Here is a 15,677-nt window from a genome sequence, read left to right on the forward strand (position 1 = left end):
ACACGCGCACACTTTCACAGGTACGCAGACACTTTCACAAGGACGCCTGCAACCAAGCATAAACCCACACACACACACACACACACACACACACACACACACACACACACACACACACACACACACACACACACACACACACACACACACACACACACACACACACCAGCATAAGGAAATTAAGATGACAGTAAAGAAAGAACGACAAGAAATCTGTGAAGTTTGGCCTTGAGTTACATTCACACACACACACACACACACACACACACACACACACACACACACACACACACACACACACACACACACACACACACACACACACACACCAGCATAAGGAAATTAAGATGACAGTAAAGAAAGAACGACAAGAAATCTGTGAAGTTTGGCCTTGAGTTACATTCACACACACACACACACACACACACACACACACACACACACACACACACACACACACACACACACACACACACACACACACACACACACACACACACACACACACACACACACCTTGCTTAGCTCAGAAAACGATGAGTAATCAGGATGATTCAATATCTCATCCTAATGTCTTAAGGTTTACTTAATTGCAAGTTCACATGATGGCTGTGTTGTGATGTTTTCTTTCTTTATTGTGTATGCTGTTTCCAACCCAATGACTTGTGTTCTCATCGTGACAGCTCCAGTGGCTGCCTTATTTTGTTTGTTTATTTGTTTTTAGTGTTCCTGATTAACCATCCACTTGCTAACAATGGTCATGCTCTCTGGACAAACCTCCCTGTCTGTGTGTTCAGAATACTTTTCGTGATACTGTCAAGATTACTGTTTATGTACGGTTTCAAAGACTGCTGGGGGGTTCCCATGATGCACTGTTTCTTTCTCTTTTTGCTCTGTATGCACCACTCTGCATTTAATCATTAGTGATCGATCTCTGCTCCCCTCCACAGCATGTCTTTTTCCTGGTTCTCTCCCTCAGCCCCAACCAGTCCCAGCAGAAGACTGCCCCTCCCTGAGCCTGGTTCTGCTGGAGGTTTCTTCCTGTTAAAAGGGAGTTTTTCCTTCCCACTGTCGCCAAGTGCTTGCTCACAGGGGGTCGTTTTGACCGTTGGGGTTTTTACGTAATTATTGTATGGCCTTGCCTTACAATATAAAGCACCTTGGGGCAACTGTTTGTTGTGATTTGGTGCTATATAAATAAAATTGATTGATTGATTGATTGATTTCCACCACCTCATTTGTTTTTAAATAAATAGTTACAAAATTCTAATCACTCATTAAAAACCTCTGCATAATTTATGAGATAATGTTCCACTTCAATTAAAAACACAAGTAGTTACACCTTGAAATGTATCTTACCATTCCAATGCTATATCTCAGGTTGTGGCGGACGTAAGAGTCGCGTTTTGTCGTCATCACAATTAATTTACCTAATCCATAAATGTATGTGTTTTACAATATAGGCATAAACAGGTAAAACTATATATGAAATTGGTCTTCCAGTGAAAAAACATTATGTGTATCATAGTATTTTAAAATAAATGACAAATATTTACATGTGATTGAAATTACATTTGTGCAAGCCGAGTTGGGAAATCTGTTAAACACCAATTTGTCTTAAAATATCAGTGTGTTTGCTTATGAATCATCAAACTAGACTAGTTATGCTTACCTATTACACTGTGACAATTTATATTTTCACAAGTTTTTCCTCTTCAAGTTCACAAGGCCAATAGTGCCCATAGTTAAAGAATCACCCTTAAATGGCAGGTGTTAATTTTTGAAAACCTGTGAAATTTTTAAAATTCTATTTTGACAGTCCAACTCATTGAAAATATAATAATAAAATATAATAATTATAAGTAGAATCTATATATTAGAAGCCAAGTTGCCTCTCTGTATGTGTATGTGTGTGTATGGCTTAGATCACAGAGAAACTGGGGAGAGCTGACATGTTCCGTTTGGTATGCTTATGTGTTTTGGGTTAAGGATGAATGCCGTGAAAACGGAAAGTTGATAGGACTAATATTTTTTAAGAAATAAGCTTTATTAGCTATCAACACAAAATAATGAATGTTAATTAAATTCTCACACGCCATTCCAGCAGGGGGCAGTAAATCATCTATATATTAAAAGCCAAGTGGCCTCTGTGGGGGCAGCATGAAGGTTTATTATTGGTTAGCACTCTTGTCTCACAGCAACAAGGTCATGGGGTTGCATGTATGTATGTATGTTTTGGCTCTTGCTTGCCTCTACTGGTGGTTGGCTCTCACTGCGGTATTGTATCACTTCCTGTTCCGGAGCACAGCAGTGTTTTTCTGTATCTGTTAGCTGTTTAAGCTGCGCAGTTAGATTGATCTAGTTAACTAGATAACGATTTGTTTCACAGTGTAATCTTCACGTGCCTTAACTAAAGCACTCCCTCTGCTGAATCACCTCTAAATTATTTACACATTATTCACTTTGTGTGTTTTTAGGAATCCGCTAGCTTAGCGCAGCTACTAGCTCTTAGCCGGTTTAGCATGGTGGCTTCTCATGTCTCTCCCACACTTTTCTGCTCTGGTTGTGAAATGTTTAGTTATTCCTCGGCCTCCTTTAGCAGTAATGGTACTTGTAATAAGTGTAGCTTATTCATAGCTTTGGAGGCCAGGCTGGGCGAATTGGAGACTCGGCTCTGCACCGTGGAAAATTCTACAGCTAGCCAGGCCCCTGTAGTCGGCGCGGACCAAGGTAGCTTAGCCGCCGTTAGTTTCCCTCTGGCAGATCCCGAGCAGCCGGGAAAGCAGGCCGACTGGGTGACTGTGAGGAGGAAGCGTAGCCCTAAACAGAAGCCCCGTGTACACCGCCAACCCGTTCACATTTGTAACCGTTTTTCCCCACTCGGCGACACACCCGCCGAGGATCAAACTCTGGTTATTGGCGACTCTGTTTTGAGAAATGTGAAGTTAGCGACACCAGCAACCATAGTCAATTGTCTTCTGGGGGCCAGAGCAGGCGACATTGAAGGAAATTTGAAACTGCTGGCTAAGACTAAGCGTAAATTTGGTAAGATTGTAATTCACGTCGGCAGTAATGACACCCGGTTACGCCAATCGGAGGTCACTAAAATTAACATTGAATCGGTGTGTAACTTTGCAAAAACAATGTCGGACTCTGTAGTTTTCTCTGGGCCCCTCCCCAATTGGACCGGGAGTGACATGTTTAGCCGCATGTTCTCCTTGAATTGCTGGCTGTCTGAGTGGTGTCCAAAAAATGAGGTGGGCTTCATAGATAATTGGCAAAGCTTCTGGGGAAAACCTGGTCTTGTTAGGAGAGACGGCATCCATCCCACGTTGGATGGAGCAGCTCTCATTTCTAGAAATCTGGCCAATTTTCTTAAATCCTCCAAACTGTGACTATCCAGGGTTGGGACCAGGAAGCAGAGTTGTAGTCTTACACACCTCTCTGCAGCTTCTCTCCCCCTGCCATCCCCTCATTACCCCATCAAAAAGAAAAAATAATATAGCACCTTCAACTGCACCACAGACTAAAACAGTTAAATGTGGTCTATTAAACATTAGGTCTCTCTCTTCTAAGTCCCTGTTAGTAAATGATATAATAATTGATCAACATATTGATTTATTCTGCCTTACAGAAACCTGGTTACAGCAGGATGAATATGTTAGTTTAAATGAGTCAACACCTCTGAGTCACACTAACTGCCAGAACGCTCGTAGCACGGGCCGAGGCGGAGGATTAGCAGCAATCTTCCACTCCAGCTTATTAATTAATCAAATACCCAGACAGAGCTTTAATTCATTTGAAAGCTTGACTCTTAGTCTTGTCCATCCAAATTGGAAGTCCCAAAAACCAGTTTTATTGTTATCTATCGTCCTCCTGGTCGTTACTGTGAGTTTCTCTGAGAATTTTCAGAACTTTTGTCTGACTTAGTGCTTAGCTCAGATAAGATAATTATAGTGGGCGATTTTAACATCCACACAGATGCTGAGAATGACAGCCTCAACACTGCATTTAATCTATTATTAGACTCAATTGGCTTTGCTCAAAATGTAAATGAGTCCACCCACCACTTTAATCATATCATAGATCTTGTTCTGACTTATGGTATGGAAATTGAAGACTTAACAGTATTCCCTGAAAACTCCCTTCTGTCTGATCATTTCTTAATAACATTTACATTTACTCTAATGGACTACCCAGCAGTGGGGAATAAGTTTCATTACACTAGAAGTCTTTCAGAAAGCACTGTAACTAGGTTTAAGGATATGATTCCTTCTTTATGTTCTCTAATGCCATATACCAACACAGTGCAGAGTAGCTACCTAAACTCTGTAAGTGAGATAGAGTATCAATCAATCAATCAATCAATCAACTTTTTTCTTATATAGCGCCAAATCACAACAAACAGTTGCCCCAAGGCGCTCCATATTGTAAGGCAAGGCCATACAATAATTATGAAAAACCCCAACGGTCAAAACGACCCCCTATGAGCAAGCACTTGGCCACAGTGGGAAGGAAAAACTCCCTTTTAACAGGAAGAAACCTCCAGCAGAACCAGGCTCAGGGAGGGGCAGTCTTCTGCTGAGACTGGTTGGGGCTGAGGGAAAGAACCAGGAAAAAGACATGCCGAGAAGGGGGGCAGAGATCGATCACTAATGATTAAATGCAGAGTGATGCATACGGAGCAAAAAGAGAAAGAAACAGTGCATCATGGGAACCCCTCCACAGTCTACGTCTAAAGCAACATAACCAAGGGATGGTCCCGGGTCACCCGATCCAGCCCTAACTATAAGCCTTAGCGAAAAGGAAAGTTTTAAGCATAATCTTAAAAGTAGAGAGGGTATCTGTCTCCCTGATCTGAATTGGGAGCTGGTTCCACAGGAGAGGAGCCTGAAAGCTGAAGGCTCTGCCTCCCATTCTACTCTTACAAACCCTAGGAACTACAAGTAAGCCCGCAGTCTGAGAGCGAAGCGCTCTAATGGGGTAATATGGTACTACGAGGTCCCTAAGATAAGATGGGACCTGATTATTCAAAACCTTATAAGTAAGAAGAAGAATTTTAAATTCTATTCTAGAATTAACAGGAAGCCAATGAAGAGAGGCCAACACGGGTGAGATATGCTCTCTCCTGCTAGTCCCCGTCAGTACTCTAGCTGCAGCATTCTGAACCAACTGAAGGCTTTTTAGGGAACTTTTAGGACAACCTGATAATAATGAATTACAATAGTCCAGCCTAGAGGAAATAAATGCATGAATTAGTTTTTCAGCATCACTCTGAGACAAGACCTTTCTGATTTTAGAGATATTGCGTAAATGCAAAAAGGCAGTCCTACATATTTGTTTAATATGCGCTTTGAATGACATATCCTGATCAAAAATGACTCCAAGATTTCTCACAGTATTACTAGAGATCAGGGAAATGCCATCCAGAGTAACGATCTGGTTAGACACCATGCTTCTAAGATTTGTGGGGCCAAGTACAATAACTTCAGTTTTATCTGAGTTTAAAAGCAGGAAATTAGAGGTCATCCATGTCTTTATGTCTGTAAGACAATCCTGCAGTTTAGCTAATTGGTGTGTATCCTCTGGCTTCATGGATAGATAAAGCTGGGTATCATCTGCGTAACAATGAAAATTTAAGCAATACCGTCTAATAATACTGCCTAAGGGAAGCATGTATAAAGTGAATAAAATTGGTCCTAGCACAGAACCTTGTGGAACTCCATAATTAACTTTAGTCTGTGAAGAAGATTCCCCATTTACATGAACAAACTGTAATCTATTAGACAAATATGATTCAAACCACCGCAGCGCAGTGCCTTTAATACCTATGACATGCTCTAATCTCTGTAAAGTATCTCGTCAATAGTTTTACATCCTCATTGAAGACAACTTTGGATGCTGTAGCTCCTCTGAAAAAGAGAGCTTTAAATCAGAAGTGCCTGACTCCGTGGTATAACTCACAAACTCACAGCTTAAAGCAGATAACCAGTAAGTTGGAGAGGAAATGGCGTCTCACTAATTTAGAAGATCTTCACTTAGCCTGGAAAAAGAGTCTGTTGCTCTATAAAAAAGCCCTCCGTAAAGCTAGGACATCTTACTACTCATCACTAATTGAAGAAAATAAGAACAACCCCAGGTTTTGAAGAAAATAAGAACAACCCCAGGTTTCTTTTCAGCACTGTAGCCAGGCTGACAAAGAGTCAGAGCTCTATTGAGCCAAGTATTCCTTTAACTTTAACTAGTAATGACTTCATGACTTTCTTTGCTAATAAAATTTTAACTATTAGAGAAAAAATTACTCATAACCATCCCAAAGATGTATCGTTATCTTTGGCTGCTTTCAGTGATGCCGGTATTTGGTTAGACTCTTTCTCTCAGATTGTTCTGTCTGAGTTATTTTCATTAGTTACTTCATCCAAACCATCAACATGTCTATTAGACCCCATTCCTACCAGGCTGCTCAAGGAAGCCCTACCATTATTTAATGCTTTGATCTTAAATATGATCAATCTATCTTTATTAGTTGGCTATGTACCACAGGCTTTTAAGGTGGCAGTAATTAAACCATTACTTAAAAAGCCATCACTTGACCCAGCTATCTTAGCTAATTATAGGCCAATCTCCAACCTTCCTTTTCTCTCAAAAATTCTTGAAAGGGTAGTTGTAAAACAGCTAACTGATCATCTGCAGGGGAATGGTCCATTTGAAGAGTTTCAGTCAGGTTTTAGAATTCATCATAGTACAGAAACAGCATTAGTGAAGGTTACAAATTATCTTCTTATGGCCTCAGACAGTGGACTCATCTCTGTGCTTGTTCTGTTAGACCTCAGTGCTGCTTTTGATACTGTTGACCATAAAATTTTATTACAGAGATTAGAACATGCCATAGGTATTAAAGGCACTGCGCTGCGGTGGTTTGAATCATATTTATCTAATAGATTACAATTTGTTCATGTAAATGGGGAATCTTCTTCACAGACTAAGGTTAATTATAGAGTTCCACAAGGTTCTGTGCTAGGACCAATTTTATTCACTTTATACATGCTTCCCTTAGGCAGTATTATTAGACGGCATTGCTTAAATTTTCATTGTTACGCAGATGATACCCAGCTTTATCTATCCATGAAGCCAGAGGACACACACCAATTAGCTAAACTGCAGGATTGTCTTACAGACATAAAGACATGGATGACCTCTAATTTCCTGCTTTTAAACTCAGATAAAACTGAAGTTATTGTACTTGGCCCCACAAATCTTAGAAACATGGTGTCTAACCAGATCCTTACTCTGGATGGCATTACCCTGACCTCTAGTAATACTGTGAGAAATCTTGGAGTCATTTTTGATCAGGATATGTCATTCAAAGCGCATATTAAACAAATATGTAGGACTGCTTTTTTGCATTTACGCAATATCTCTAAAATCAGAAAGGTCTTGTCTCAGAGTGATGCCGAAAAACTAATTCATGCATTTATTTCCTCTAGGCTGGACTATTGTAATTCATTATTATCAGGTTGTCCTAAAAGTTCCCTGAAAAGCCTTCAGTTAATTCAAAATGCTGCAGCTAGAGTACTAACGGGGACTAGAAGGAGAGAGCATATCTCACCCATATTGGCCTCTCTTCATTGGCTTCCTGTTAATTCTAGAATAGAATTTAAAATTCTTCTTCTTACTTATAAGGTTTTGAATAATCAGGTCCCATCTTATCTTAGGGACCTCGTAGTACCATATCACCCCAATAGAGCGCTTCGCTCTCAGACTGCAGGCTTACTTGTAGTTCCTAGGGTTTGTAAGAGTAGAATGGGAGGCAGAGCCTTCAGCTTTCAGGCTCCTCTCCTGTGGAACCAGCTCCCAATTCAGATCAGGGAGACAGACACCCTCTCTACTTTTAAGATTAGGCTTAAAACTTTCCTTTTTGCCTAAGCTGTTTTGCTTAGGTTCGCCACATTAGATCCAAGGTGGATCTGCATATTGATTTGGCACAAGTTTTACACCAGGTGTCCTTCTTGATGCAACTCCACTTTACATAGATAATAATAATAATAATAATAATAATAATAATAATAATAATAATAATAATAATAATAATAATAATAATAATGACAATCTTTTTTGCTGTATTTTGGGTGAAACCCTTTAAAGATGACAAATTTGACTTAAACCTGATGTAGGTTGAAAAGCTTTCAGACACTGAACTGTTCACCTTTCTGAACATTCAGTCTGATGTGTGTCATCTGCGTTTTTTTTTTGTGCAGAGTCTCTGTGCATTTCATTTTTTTGTCAGCACTTTGGACATTTACAAATTACATTTCCATTTCTGTTTTCCCACCTTCAGCAAAAATTCCTGCTGGTTTTCAGCCCCGGGGTCAGCCGATCCCCCAGCTGCTGTTAGTGGACCGGCCGACCTTCCCCTCCTATCTATTGCGTATCCTCCCATCCATCGCTCCATCCATCACAGTTCTCCTTCTTGTGTCAGTTCAGCGAGCTGTGGAGAGATTTACGGCTCACAAACACTGTTTACAGCGTCCACCTCCATCTGTACCAAAGCCTGCACAGAATCCTGTTTTCCATCAGGACTTGAACAGAACTTCATTATTTAAAACTCTTTAATGGAAACAACACAGAATAACTCCACCCCTTAAAAAAAATAACGGTATCCAGGTCCATCATTTACTCAAAGTATTTCTGTGTTACTCATATGCATACGCACAGACGGGATAGAACCCTGTCGTGTTCAGGGGCGGATCATGCTTCAGGTGAAGGGAAAGGGGTGGAGGGAGGGTTGAGACTGAGTGCCCCCTGGAACACTTTAAAAATCTTTAACATTTTTCCTGAATTCAAAGTCAATCTTGGAAGCTAAATACTGACTCTCTAATCATTGTTTTTAAGATTAGATTAGAGAGAACTTTATTGATCCCTTGGGAAGACTCCCTCAGGGAAACTGAGGTTCCAGCAGCATTGTACAGCAGCACACAGGGTAAGAAGCACACAGAGTACCAAGCGTGAAAGTAAAAAAGAAAAATAGTTTGCAATATAAATATACAATATAAATGCCAGACATACTGATCAATACTGGTTTACTGGCTACTACTGTTCCTCTCATTCCCATCCTCTGCCTTCCTGTTACTCCTCCTCCCCCGAGTGAGGAGTTGTACAGTCTGATGGTCTGGGGGACAATAAACACTGGTGTCGCAGACCGACTGGACCCCATTCAGTCCGCCCTGCCTTCACTGTGCATTCATCATTTGGGACCATAGGAGCTCGTCTGAGACTCTACACCCAAAGTGATCAAATGGATTAATGAGATTATGATAAAGGAAAAACCTCTTAAATCATTCTAAAGTCTGTTTTAAGCAGAAACGAGGCCATAATCGGTGACGCTTTGAAATGACTGATGTGCAGTGAACACAGCGGCTAGCAGCTCGTCTGGCTCTGATCGCTTCATCCGTCTTTTATTATTAAATAATTTAGAAGGAAATGATTCTTGTACAAAAGCTTCAGATATCTGTCACTGAGGTAGATGATGACTGGAGTGCAGTTTGAAGCAGAAACGAGGTGATAATCCATGAATCCCTGCTAATGACGCATGCGCAGTGAAGGCAGGGCAGACCGATTTTTAGGGGGGCGACACTGGAAATCTACTCCTGCATGCAGTCACGTTCATCAGTCAGGGCCCCTTCACACATAGTGTGAATTTGGTTGAAGTGTGCATGAAGAAGAAAGGACAAAGAAATACAAACAGTATCGCACTTTATGGTAAATCTACATGAAGTAGACTCGTCCACAACTACCACAAAGACTCCAAGCTGTCGTTGATGTTAAAGGGGGCAACACATGGTATTAAGAAAAGGAGTATGTAAACTTTTGATTAGGGTCATTTGGGTAGTTTGTGTTGTCATTATGATTTAAAAAGAGTAAACCTGGTTGTTTGACAATAAATGGCTTCACCCAACCACTAACCATGAGTGGAAAAAAAAAAGTTTTTGTGTTATCATTCATATTCTCAGAAAAATGGCCAAAAAAAAAACAAAAATTCCGCCAGGGTATGTTAACTTTTGAGCACAACTGTAAGCTTGACCTTTCAAGGTCACTCGGTCAAAGCTTATGAAACCAATAACAAGGTGATGTTTGACTTCTCAGCTTCCTCCCACTGGGCTGCTGCTACCTTCAGAGTGGTCTGCTTTGGGCGGTTCTGTCACGTGATGGATGCGGCGGCACGCGGTTCCGGCACACGCACCCAGAGCTGATCTGTCCTTGAATATGTGTTGTTTCCTAAACTGCTTTTCATTGCTGGTTGTGTTCTGCTGAGTTAATAACCTGAGCATTGGGTTCATGAGTCACCACAAACACATGAAAACCTTAACCTCTGTTGAGATGTTCAAAAAGCAACTAAAGACTCTACTTTTTAAACAGGATTTTCATGGCCAATAATCTTTTAGTACTGAGTGTTTTACTGTATATTTTTATATTTTGAAAAGCGCTATATAAATAAAGTTTACTTACTTACTTAACAACTGTTGATGTCCACTTCATTTACAACTTCTCCTTTTGTGCTCATGCGGCGAGTATTTAATATTTAAGCACGTTGGGACACGGCTAATCCTGCAGGATGGAGCCAGACGCGGTTGACAGATTTTACGACCAAACTGCAAAGCTGCAATAAAGCCACCAAATCTTTCATGCTCGCTCATACTGTATAATCTGATTATGATCTTGGCCTGGAGGTGAGGAGACCTGCACAGACCAGCCCGTCTGACCAATCACAGGGGCGGACGCCGTCTGGACAGACAGTTTTGTCGAATGGAACCATTTTCATGTGAGGACAAATGAGCTGAGGGATGAAGCCAAATGCTCACCCGCTCACCCTGCAGGTTTTTGTTTCCTCTAAAAGGATGCAGATTTATCTGACAGTTTGTTCCCTCGACCTTATCGCTCCATCTCGTGACGTCTTTTGCTCTCTATTTAATTAGTGCAACTTTTTAGTCTCTTTCTTTGCCTTTTTGCTCTTCCTGACCTCCAATCTTACTCACAGTGACCTTTCTGTGCAGCAGATTAGCATTAAGGCGACTGTTTGATGGCTGTGACCCGCACGCTCACCCCGTACAGTCTTATCATAGAAAAACTTTAATTAACTGCCTTCAGACAGCTCCAACTCTAGCAGATTTTTACATTTTTGACCCTTGTTGCCAAATTCTTGGAATTTACAAAGTTAGGAATTAGAGCCCGACTGATATGGATTTTTTTGAGTCTGATGCCGATAACGATATTTGGATGAAAAAAATGCAGATAATCGATAAATCGGCTGATTTGCCGATAGCCGATAAATGAGCCAATATTATTATTATTATTTTTTTTTTTAATGAATAAAATGTTCTTTTTTGGACCCTTAACAGAAAAGGTAGGTATGAGCTAAAAGCTGAGGCTTATCCCAGCTGGGATGTTGGAGTCAGGATGCCAAAGAGTTGTGCATGTTCTGTTTGCACAAGTCCGAGCAACAAGACTAAAAACGTCTCTTTTCACAAATGACTGAAAGTCTGTTTACTTAAACTTTTAACGTGCTGTTGTTCGGTTTTATTTCTGACTACATTGTGTATCATGACCATGCTTTCTTATTTCTCCATGACCTAACAACAGTTCAGAGGTTTCCTCTTGATAAGCCCACATTGTTTCAGAAGATGCTCAACATCAGTCATGCCAATTTCTAACCCACTTTGAAAGGCAGAGTGTGTAGTGACCATTTAGTTAAAGAGGACTATGCAGCAGGTAAATATTAACATTATGTATATCAATGGACATTTATCCAACCTGGTCTCACAGCATGTCGTGATTCAGCAGCACAAAATATACATTAATCTATTGGTTCATGATATTGTCACGAAAAGATCCTCACTTTCGTCATGGCAGCACAAATTCATTCTAATACATTCTGTGATGGCTGGAAGAAATTAAATGTGAAGTGGAGGGGAGGGGGGGTTATGGTTAAGGTTGGGGGTAGGAGTAGGGTTAGTAAGAGTGAGTTAAAAAAAACTCTGTCAGAAAAATTTGAATCATTTTGTGACGGGAGCACAAAAAAAAAAAAAAAAAAAAAAAATGTGAGCCAGGGGCTGCATTTATCATGTCAAACAGAAAGTGACATTTTTCCTTCACACTTTAAGTTTTTGTTTCTTTTTAAAAATATGCTTTTGTTGAATAGCTAAAAATGGCCTCCTTTATAATATGCAGTTTGCAAATGTATGAAACATAAAAACCTTCTAACATTTCAGTGTAAAGACTGTTTTAAACTGTAGTTTCAATACAAACAAAGAAAGGTAATGAAATCAGAATCAGACTGGGCACACACACACACACACACACACACACACACACACACACACACACACACACACACACACACACACACACACACACACACACACACACACACACACACACACATATTCTTCAGCCCTGCCGGTCCTACGTAGACGTGGCTGCGCAGTTCAAAACTGGAAGCGCAGAGTCTGGAGCAACAGGGGCCCTGGAAGTCTCAGTCGTTGGACAGATGACTTGCTGGTAGCATTTTTTTCTCTCCACAGTCAGTTGTTGTTGGCAGACTTCCTCGAGGTTAGTGCAGGCTTTGAGCACTAATGATCTCCACTGCGGTCTGTTGCTGGCATGTTGTTCCAGGTTTTTGGGATTTGTACCACACAGATGAGAGTTTTCTTTGATGCAGTCTTTGTACCTCTTCTTGAGGTGGCCCTGTTCTCATTTGCCACATGCTAGTTCACTATACAGCAGGTGTCTGGGCATCCGGAGCTCCTCCATGTTTAAGTTAAACAATTATCTGAATTGTCCAAGTCCGCCCGGGTGGAAATGTGCAGAAGCCTTGGCTGGGAAGTAACCTACAATGGACTAGTGTCCCATCCAATGGATATTGTAGACTCTCATCCACTTCATGCAACAGAATCCGAGGATAGACTCCAGACTGTTGGGCCTCAGCCGCTACAAACGACTTTGTTCTTCTTACTGAATAACAAAGCATTCCCATATCTCATTTCTAGTTTTTTTGTCAAATGCATTAAGGGTCTTGGACTCTCTGAGTGCCCCTCATTGTTCAGCTTTTGATTATTGTTTGATTTTTGAAATACAGAGCAAAAGATTACAGATCTCATTACTGATCGCTGAACATATGTGGTCAAAATATTACATGTGCTTATTGCTCATTACAGCAGGCCATGGAGCAGGTGATTAGAGACCCTGCAAGGCTTATGACAAATGTGGATGTGGAATCTATTAGCTTAGCATTGAAATTAGTGCAGAAAATCCACTATGGTGATAGTGCAGTTTATGTGCCAGGGAGGGAAATTCATCAAGTTGAGACTGTGGCCTGTTTCTGTAGACGTGTCCATAACAATCATAGAGGGATATGCTTTGCACACTTAATACCCATTACTACATTGGATAATGTTGAAATTGGGGATGTCCTGCTGTGTGTTCCAGCAATATCAAATATTTTGTGCCTGCTACCTACAACTCGCGTGTAATGTCTCAAACCTAAAACTACTTCCAGGCATCTTATATATGCTACTCTGGAACCACCGCAAAATCCAAACAGTCCAAATGTCAACCCCACTGAGATCCTTAGTCTGGGTCTCATTAACATAAGATCACCATCCTCAAAATCATTGTTGATTAAAGCCACCAATTCTTTCATGCTCACTCATACTGTATAATCCAGTAATAGGCCATCATCCTAATCATCACTTAGATATGATTGGGTTATGTGAAACCTAGCTTAAACCTACAGCTGTCCTCCCCTGAAATGAGGCCTGCCTACCGGCGTACACATTTAGTCATGTTCCTTGTGATGCAAACCAAGGTGGGGGTGTTGCTCTTATTTATAAATCTAGGTTTAGTTTATTAGCTGTTGGGGGTGACAAATATAACTTGTTTGAACATCTGATTCGCTGCTTTTCCCACAATGCTATGTTTTGCCAAGGTCAGAAGAATAAAAATCATCCATATTAGTTTGTCACTATATATAGGCCCCCTGGCCGATACTCTGAATTCTTAGATGAATTTGGTGCATTCATCTCTAACTTGTCAACTAGTGTGGATAACATTCTGATTATTGGTGACTTTAACATTCATATAAATAATCCTTCTGATCCCCTCTGCAAACAATTTATGGAAATTGTGGATGCATTAGGATTTCAGCAATGCATTCAGGATTCAACGCATATTAGTGGAAACACCCTGGATTTGATTCTCGCACGTGGTATTGCTGTCATGAATATTGACTTCATGCCTCTTGCATCGGTGGTCTCTGATCACTCACTTATTAGGTTTACAGTTTTGTTGCCATGTTTAGTGGAACAACAACCTTATTTATCACTGTGGTGATGCATCAACTCCTCAACTACGACTGAACTCAAAGCTAGACTGCCTGATATCTTGGTTTGGAAAATGCCCAATCAGTAGACAGCCTTGTGGATAGTTTAAACTCAGCACTCAAAATTACACTCGACATGATTGTGCCACCTTTATTAAAACCACACACCCCCAAAACACACTAACCTTGGTTCAATTATTATTTGCGTGACCTCAAGCATAAGGCTAGAGGTCTAGAATGGAAATGGCGTCGTTCAAAATTAGAAGTATTCCACCTTGAGTGGCATGATGCTATCTTAGACTATAAGCATGCACTACTGGCTACAAAGCAGACCTATTACTCTGATTTGATCAACAAAAACAAGCATAACTCAAAGTTCTTGTTCAACACGGTGGCAACAAGATTTCTTGAATTACTTTGGGAAGAAAATAGATGACATTAGGTTAAACATGTCCCAGTATGACTTAACCCAGCCACTACACCCTGCTATTGAGGTGGGTGCCATTACTGAGGTATTACCTAGATTTACAGAATTTGATAGTATCCCACTAGGCATGCTGAAGAAACTCTTAACGCCTACAAAAAGCACAACCTGCTTATTTGATATCAACAAAACTATTTAAGGACCTGTGGCCCACTCTTGGGCAGACTGTGCTAGAAATGATCAGTCTCTCATTAACATCCGGATCTGTTCCTAAATATTTCAAATCTGCAGCGATTAAACCATTACTTAAGAAATCTAACCTTGACCTTAGTGTATTGAAAAACTATAGGCCGATATAAAATCTATCATTTTGCTGTAAAATTCTAGAAAAGGTGGTTTTGCGGCAGCTCGTGGACCACCTTACTGAGAATAATCTTTTCAAACCACTGCAGTCTGCTTTTCTAAAATATCATTCCACAGAGACAGCTCTCATGAAAGTGGTGAATGATGTTCTGGTTGCAGTGGATTCAGACACCACTACGGTTCTGGTGCTGTTAGATCTTAGTGTTACGTTTGATACCGTGGCTCATCATATTCTACTTGATTAGGCTGGAGAATCATTTTGGGATTACTGGGAGTGCCCTTGCATGGTTGACGTCATACCTGACCAGTCATTCTCACTGTGTTTTGTGCAATAACACTACCTCTAACCTTAGTGACATGAAATTTGGCCTTCCACAGGGGTCTGTCTTAGGCCCCCCCCTGCTTTTCTCCCTTTATATAGCACCCCTTGGGAACATATTGCAGTGTTTTGGGATTACATTTCATTGCTATGCTGATGATACTCAGTCATACATGCTGATAACTGCTGGTAATCTC

This window comes from Thalassophryne amazonica, chromosome 6 (genome assembly GCF_902500255.1).
Source record: "Thalassophryne amazonica chromosome 6, fThaAma1.1, whole genome shotgun sequence".
NCBI classification, from domain to species: Eukaryota; Metazoa; Chordata; class Actinopteri; order Batrachoidiformes; family Batrachoididae; genus Thalassophryne; species Thalassophryne amazonica.